The 8,443-nt window shown below is 34.9% G+C and overlaps 1 pseudogene; it reads right to left on the reverse strand.

Moving 5' to 3' along the window:
* Window positions 1-3,877: 3,877 nt before the first annotated feature.
* Window positions 3,878-8,032, reverse strand: LOC114105628 (14-3-3 protein theta-like; annotated as a pseudogene).
* Window positions 8,033-8,443: the final 411 nt, after the last annotated feature.

Consider the following 8,443-nt stretch of genomic DNA (forward strand, 5'->3'; position numbering starts at 1 on the left):
TGCAGCAAGGTCTTGGCTAATTTCCAGAATTCTGAAGAAGTTTATTTTGACATTTCTTTTTTGCTGAAGTTCTAATTGCTTTTATGGAGGATAGGATTTTTACAGGAACTTACTGCACCATTTTGTTACGATGTTACTTATAATTAAAGATAAAAACATTCTAAGATCCTGGTATTGTCCAGAAGAGTAGTAGGTATGTTAGTTAGCTTTCTGTCACTATGACAAAATATCTAAGATAAATAACTTAAAAGGAGGAAATATTTATTCTGGCTCATTGTTTCAGATGTTTCAATCCATGGTTGCTTGGGACAGCAGCTTTTAGGCCTGTGGCGAGGCAGTACATGATGGTAGAAGTACATGGTAGAGGAAAGCAAAGAGAGAAAGGAGGTGCCAGAGTCCCAGTCCCCTCCATGGGCATGCCCCCAGTGATCTCACTTCCTTCCTCTAGGTCCTATCTCCTACTAAAGTTTCCACAACTTCCCAATAGTGCCATAGGCTGGGAACCAAGCCTTTGACACACCAATTTTGGGGGGACATTTAAGATCCAAACCATAATAGTAGAGGTATGATTAACTTTATACTTCATTAAATATATATTTATAATATATAAATTTTGTGCATGTATGTGGTGCTGGGGGTTGAATCCAGGGCCCTGTGCATGCTAACCAAGTGCATATGTTAAAAATTTATAGGAATCTTCTAAGAACAATAACTAGGATAAAAATTGGAGGTAAAAATTAATTATTTCCACATAATATAAGAAAAAATAAGCTATCACTTAAAAGGAAGTAAAAATAAACCCCAAATAATATCATATCCAATTGATTAGTATGACAATAAATAAAATGGATTCAAATAATCAGATAAAAGCAGATATTCTCAGTTTGCTTTTTAAAAAAGCTTCATGTCACTTTGGAGACATACCTAAGTTATAGGTATACAAACAATTGAAAATAAAATGATGGAAAACAAATTTTCTAGCTTATTACTGACCAGAAGTAACTTAAGGATAACATCAAACAAAACAGATATTAAGCCAAAAAAGATACAAAGACATTCTTAGGAACAGAAAGCTCAGTATACTTTATTCTCTTGGCATCCATGACATTATAGTTTTATTTTTTAATTTTTTTAAATATTTTTTTTAGTTGTAGTTGATACAATACCTATATTTTATTTATTTTTATGTGATGCTGAGGATTGAACTCAGTGCCCCGCACGTGCTAGGCGAGCATTCTATTGCTGAGTCACAACCCAGCCTCTATACTCTTATTTTTTTTACTGATGTATTGTTTCCTTTCTCACTTTTTTTTTTTTTTTTTTTTTTTTGGTGGTGGTGCTGGGGATTGAACCCAGGGCCTTGTGAGTGCAAGGCAAGAACTCTACCAACTGAGCTATCTCGGCACTTTTTCTTTTCTGTGACCTCTAAATACTAAAGTTGAGACTCAGAACTCTCTTTTAATCACCTTTACCCTCTCACTTTACCCCCACAATTTTCTGTATCTGAATGTACATACTTACATAGTTACTGATGTTACTTATAATTAAAGATAAAAACATTCTAAGATCCTGGTATTGTCCAGAAGAGTAGTAGGTATGTTAGTTAGCTTTCTATCACTATGACAAAATATCTAAGATAAATAACTTAAAAGGAGGAAATATTTATTCTGGCTCATTGTTTCAGTCCATGGCCCTTGGTATAGCTGCTGATGTACATACTTACATCCAGATACAGGAAATTATAAGAAGCTGCCATACCCTTTTTCAAAGGTTTATTCCATTTACACTGTTCGACGTATAAGAATTCAAGTTATGGTTGCTCACATCATTGCCAACCTTTGATCTTCTTGTTAAGAATCAGCCGTGTAGATAGGAGTATAATGGTATTTCATTGTAGCTTCAATTTACATTTCCTTCATGACTACTGATGAGGAGGATGCTTTTTGTGTGCTTTTTAATCACATTCTTATAAAGTATCCAAGTCTCTTGCGATTTTAAAAATTGTACTGTTTATCTTTTTAATATTGTTATAAGAGTTATAATATTTGTGAGTTAATATATTTGTGACTATATTCTCTAAGTCTACGGCCTGATTATTCATTTTTGATGAACAGAAGTTTTAATTTTTTATTTTAAAATGTCCACTTTATCCATAACACTTAGCCAGGTTCCATTACATTTGAGGAAGTGAAGGACCATGAGACTGATCTATAGTAAAATACTAAGAAGTTGTAGTCCAATTTTACACATTTTCAGGAATTCCCAGACAAGTGTACCACAAAGCAGAAATATATGTACCACTATTACATTTTATATAATAGAAGAAGGGAGTATCAATATACTTCACAAAGTAGTAAATTCATCTGGCTGGGAATGCAATTGTTACAAAGCAATAGTAAATGGTTTATAAAATGTAATTTTATTTTATGTTACTCTGCTGTTACACAGGGCATAACTTTTTCACAAGGCTTTTTTTGGGACTACAGCCGATGGTTAGGAATGCACAATAGTGGTCCAACTCTGTAAAGAATAATGATTAGACAAACGGGACACCCTCTCACATGTGTACAAATCTGTGTAGAAAATTACTAAAGTTTTAAATTTGGACTTGTGTACTTTTATTTCCCCTTTCCGGTATATTAAGAATTGACATGCACTTTAATTTGCCAAAAACAATGCTTGTATTCTGGCAGCAACGTACTACTTTAATTACATAATAAAATGAATACCAGAACTACAAAGGCAGGAGGCATAAGTGAATTTTTGTGGGGGGTACCAGGAACTGAACTCAGGGGCCCTTGACCACTGAGCCACATCCCCAGCCCTGTTTTGCATTTTATTTAGAGACAGGTTCTCACTGAGTTGCTTAGTGCTGCACTTTTGCTGAGGCTGGTTTTGAACTTACAATTCTCCTGCCTTAGCCTCCCGAGCCCCTGGGATTGCAGGCATGCACCACAGCACCCAACTGATAAGTGAATTTTTTTTAAATACTTATTTTTTAGCTTTAGGTGGACACGATATCTTTATTTTATTTTTATGTGGTGCTGAGGATCGAACCCAGTGCCTCACGTATGCCAGATGAGCACGCTACCGCTTGAGCCATGTCCCCAGCCCATAAGTGAATTTTTAATGGGAAGGGAAGTTGTCAACTTAAACAAATGAACAATGAAAAAGGAAACTTCCTGTTTTCACAGACAAATGCAACCTCCCATAATATGTGCTATACAGGAGGCATTTCACTTTGTGACCCCTGGCCCAGAAATGTCAAGTGCTTTCCCATTCAAACTAAATAAGGAAGGGAATGTAGAAATTAAGAAGTTATATACAACAATATTATTTAATTTATTTTTGGTAATGGAGATTAAACCCAGGGGTGCTTAACCACAACCCCAGCCCTTTTTATTTTTTGAGACAAGGTCTTGATAAGTTACTTCGGGTCTCACTAAGTTGCGAAGATTGTTCTCCAACTTGCAATTCTCCTGCCTCAGCCTCCCTGAATTGCTGGGATTACAAGCGTGTGCCACCATACCTGGCTAGAACACTCTTTAAATTATAATTAAATACATTTTCTTATCTTCACAGTAATATAAAGCACAGTCATTGAAGAACTGGTTCAGATTACTTAAATACCAGACAGATTTTTAATTCTCGACTAAGTTTTTAGAAGTTACTTATGTTTATATGAAATGAAGCTATTAATACTTACCTACTGCAGTAACTGCATACCAGGAAAGCTAAGACAAACAAATCAAGGAATGGCTTTTACTCAAAGCGGCAGTGTGAAAAGGCTATGAACAGTTGATTCCATACATGAATGGGTTTCTTTGCTTGAGGAAATCCAAGCAGAATAAGGAATGGAGATGTGTAAAAAGATTTCTTAAAGGGAAGGATGACAGCCTGTTTGTAGTTTTTGGCCCCTTCTGTCACAATCTTCTCCTTCTCTGTCCGATATCCAAAATGTTAAGTTGTCTCTAAGCAACTGCATAACAAGGATGCTCTCCTTGTATGAGTCTTCAGTTTATCAAGTTCTGCAAAGGACTCATCAAAAATTGATGCAGCCAGGCATGGTGGTGCACACCTGTAATCCCAGCAGCTCTGGAGGCTAAGGCAGGAGGATTGTGAGCCAGCCTCAGCAAAGGCGAGGTGTTAAGCAACTCAGTGAGACCCTGTCTCTAAAAAACAACAACAAAAAAAAATAGGGCTGGGGATGTGGCTCAGTGGTTGAGTGCCTCTGAGTTCAATCCCTGGTACAAAAAAAAAAAAAATGTCAATTTTACCTACTGTTCAGGAAAGCTCTGGGTTTTTAGGGATCTCACAGTAAAACCCAGCAAAGTTAAGAGCCAGCCTGAGGCAGACTGGGTGTGTGCTTGTACCTCTTTTTTGTTTATGTCAAATGCCTCTTGGTAAGCTCCTTAGGAATTATCTACTGCCTGTTTCTGATCATCACTTCAACAAGGTACAGAAGTGATTTCCCTTCATTTTCAGATAGAAGACATTAGTCTCTGGATTAATTACATTGGCTATTAATACTTACCCAATAATTCTGGGACCAAGGTGCATATAAATCTCAGTTCCGACTCCACTTTCTCCCAATAGTCCTAATCAGCTGCAAATTCTTGTTAAAGGTGTGAGTTTTCTGCTCAATGCTGAAGATGATCCTCCAGGCATACCTGCCTGCAGCCCCTGACCACGTTCTTGTAGGCCACTTGAGAACAGGTTGTGCTCCCCAGTGGAGAGCTCTGCTGGGTCGTGGACTTCGTGCAGGTGGCCATGTCATCATAGTGCCTGGGCTGCTTGGCTAGTTTGGACTTCTGGATCAGCTCATGCTTCTCCTTGGTGTGGGAGCCAGGGCCTCCTCTCTGCGGCTGCCACCTTAAATTTTTATTGTCTAAATTTATCAATCTGTTCTTTTATGGCCAGGTAAGTCTGTGTTTTTCTAAGAACTTTTGCTTACCTACAAGTCATGAAGATATTCTCTTATGTCTTCTTCTGGTGCTTTATAGTTTTAATTTTTGTGTTTGGGTTTATAATCAATCTAGAATTCTTTTTTGTGTATGATTTGAGGTAGGCGTTAAGAGTCACTTTTTTCCATATTGATGTTCAATTGTTCTAGCACAATTTGTTGAAAAGATTTTCCTTTGATCTGTCATCTTTGTAAAAAATCAAATAAGTAAGTGTGAGTCTGTTTCTGGGATTTCTCTTCAGTTCTGCTTTTCTATTTGTTGAACCTTTTCCCAGCAGTTCAATGCCTTCATTCTTTTAGATTTATTTTAAAAGCTGAAGTCAACTAATGTTAGTTCTCCAACTTTGTTGTGCTTTTGCAAATTTCCTTTGGATATTCTAGACATCCCCCCCCAACTTTTTTTTTTTTGCTTTCATATAAATTTTAGAATGAGTCTATCAATTGAAAAAGAAATCTAGTGGAATTATAAAATTGTGATTTCATTGAATCTATAGATGTATTTGGAGGAGAACTGATACTTTAACAATACTGAATCAGTCAACCCACGAATATAGTATGTTTCCTGATTTATCTAGGTTTTTTAAACTTTGTCTCAGCAAAGTTTTTCAATTTTTACAATAGCGGTTTTATATATCTTTTGTTTATTTCTAAGTATTTTAGGTTTTTAATATTATTATAAATATAATTTTAAAAATTTCATTTTCCAGTTGTTTTCTATAGTATTTAAATATACAATTGATTTTTGTTTATGACCCTATATCTAGGAATTCTCTAAATTCACTCATTAGTTGTTGTTGTTTTTTCAAAATAAACTCTTTATTTAGATTTTTTACTATGAGTTTGAATAACAGCTTTGTACACATTAGGGTTCTCCAGAGAAACAGAACCAAGTAGGACATGTGTATATAGAGAAAGTTTTATTTCATAGATTTGTTTATGGAATGTGCTTTTGTTTATCAAAGAAATGAGGAGGCTAGTTTTATCCTAAACTAAATTATCTGATTTTTCCAGAATATGGCAAAGGATAGTGAAAGCAAAACCTGAATGTATATAAAAATAAAAAATTAAATATATATATATATATATATATATATATATATATATATATATATACACACATATACATACATATACATATAAAGTTGCAAAAGTTTTCTAGGAAATAAATTTTATGAGTCTCACTTAAAATTACTACAAAGTTCAGTCTGGTAAAAGTAATTAAGTGTATTAAAATTTTGACAAAGTTTGTTGCTTTGGACAAAATTCTTTTGTTTTTAATTTTTTATTCTAATTTATTATATATGACAGCAGAATGCATTACAATTCATATTACATATATAAAGCACAGTTTTTCATATCTCTGTATACAAAGTATATTCACACCATTTGTGTCTTTATACATGTTCTTAGGGTAATGATGTCCACTTCATTCCACCCTTTTCTACCCCAGTGCCCCCCTCCCTTCCCCTCCCACTTTACCCTATCTAGAGTTAATCTAATCTTCCCATGTCCCTCCTCCCAATTCCACTATGAATCAACCTCCTTATATCAAAGAAAATATTCAGCATTTGGTTTTTTGGATTGGCTAACTTCACTTAGCATTATATCCTCCAACTCCATTCATTTACCTACAAATGCCTTGATTTCATTCTCTTTTATTGCTGAGTAATATTCCATTGTGCATATATACCACATTTTATTTATCCATTCATCTACTGAAGGGCATCTAGGTTGGTTCCACAGTTTAGCTACTGTGAATTGTGCTGCTATAAACATTGATGTGTCTGTGTCCCTGTAGTATGCTGTTTTTAAGTCCTTTAGGTATAGACCGAGGAGTGGGATAGCTGGGTCAAATGGTGGTTCCATGCCCAGTTTTCTAAGGAATCTCCATACTGCTTTCCATATTGGCTGTACTAATTTACAGTCCTATCAATAATGTATAAATGTGCCTTTTCCCCCACATCCTCGCCAACACCTGTTGTTGTTTATATTCTTAATAGCTGCCATTCTGACTGGAGTGAGGTGGCAATTCCAATCAAAATCCCAATGAAATTCCTCATAGAAACAGAAAAAGCCATCATGAAATTCATCTGGAAAAATAAGAGACCCAGAATAGCTAAAGCAATCCTTAGTAAGAAGAGTAAAGCAGGTGGCATCATTATACCACACCTTAAACTATACTATAGAGCGATAGTAACAAAAACAGCAATCCTCGTGCCTCAGTCTCCCAAGCCACTGAGATTATAGGCATGTGCCACCGCATCCAGCTCCCTAGGCATTTTTTATTTTGGACATTTAACATAAAATTTACATAACATACGCCATTATAACATTTCCACAATTCAGTGGGTTTTCACATATTCATAAAGTTATGCAACCATCACCACTATCTAACTCCAGAACATTTTATCACACCAAAAAGAGATCCTGTACCCTTTAGCAATTGTTTCCTGTTTTTTCCTCCTCTCAATCACTAGCAACCACTAATCTATTTTCTGCTCTTATTTATTTATCTATTATGATATTATGAACATTTTATATAAAAAGAATCATATAACATATAGCTTTACACATTTGACTTCTTTCATTTGGCAAAATGTTTTCTAGGGCTGTGGGTATAACTCAGTGGCAGAGCTCTTGCCTAGAATGTGTGAGGCCCTGGGTTCAATTCCCAGCACTGCAAATAAAAAAAGTTACCTAGTTAAGTCATGTTGTAGAATGCATCAGTATTTCATTCTTTTTATGGCTGGATAGTATTCCATTATATGGATACATTACATTCGGCAGTTGATCATTTGTGTTGTATTTCTTTCTATTAATAGTAATGCTAAGAAGAATATTCATGTGCAAATTTTGTGTGAACATGTTTTCAGTTCTCTTTGATACATACCTAGAAGTGGACCTGCTGAATTCACATGGTGAATTCAATTTAACTTTCTTATAAATGGTTAAATCGATTTTCATCATGGCCACACCATTTTTCATTACTACTAGTGAAGTATGAAGGCTCCTTTTCTCCACATCCTTGTCAACATTTATTATTTTCTGGTTGTTTTTAATTATTGCCATCCTCAAGAGTGTGAGTTGGTATATCGTTGCTGTTTTAATTGGCATGTTAAACATTTTTTCATGTGTTGAGTGGTCATTTATTTATCTTCTCTGGAGAAATTTCTATTCAAATTCTTTGCCCATTTTTAAATTGGGGTTTTTTTTACTGCCAAGTTGTAAGAGTTAGTTATATATTCTATATGCTAAACTCTTAAGAGATATATGATAGATAAGGAACTATTTTCTCCTACTTGGTGAGTTAGTTGTCTCTTTGCACTGTTGATAGTGGCCTTTGACAAACAAAAGTTTTTAATTTTGGCAAGTTCTAGTCATCTGTATTTTCTTTGGTTGGTTAAATTTTGGGCATCATATTTAAAAAACACTGCTTAGTCCAAAGTTGTGAAGATTATACCTATATTTTCTAAGAAATGT

This window comes from Marmota flaviventris, chromosome 1 (assembly GCF_047511675.1).
Source record: "Marmota flaviventris isolate mMarFla1 chromosome 1, mMarFla1.hap1, whole genome shotgun sequence".
Lineage (NCBI taxonomy): Eukaryota > Metazoa > Chordata > Mammalia > Rodentia > Sciuridae > Marmota > Marmota flaviventris.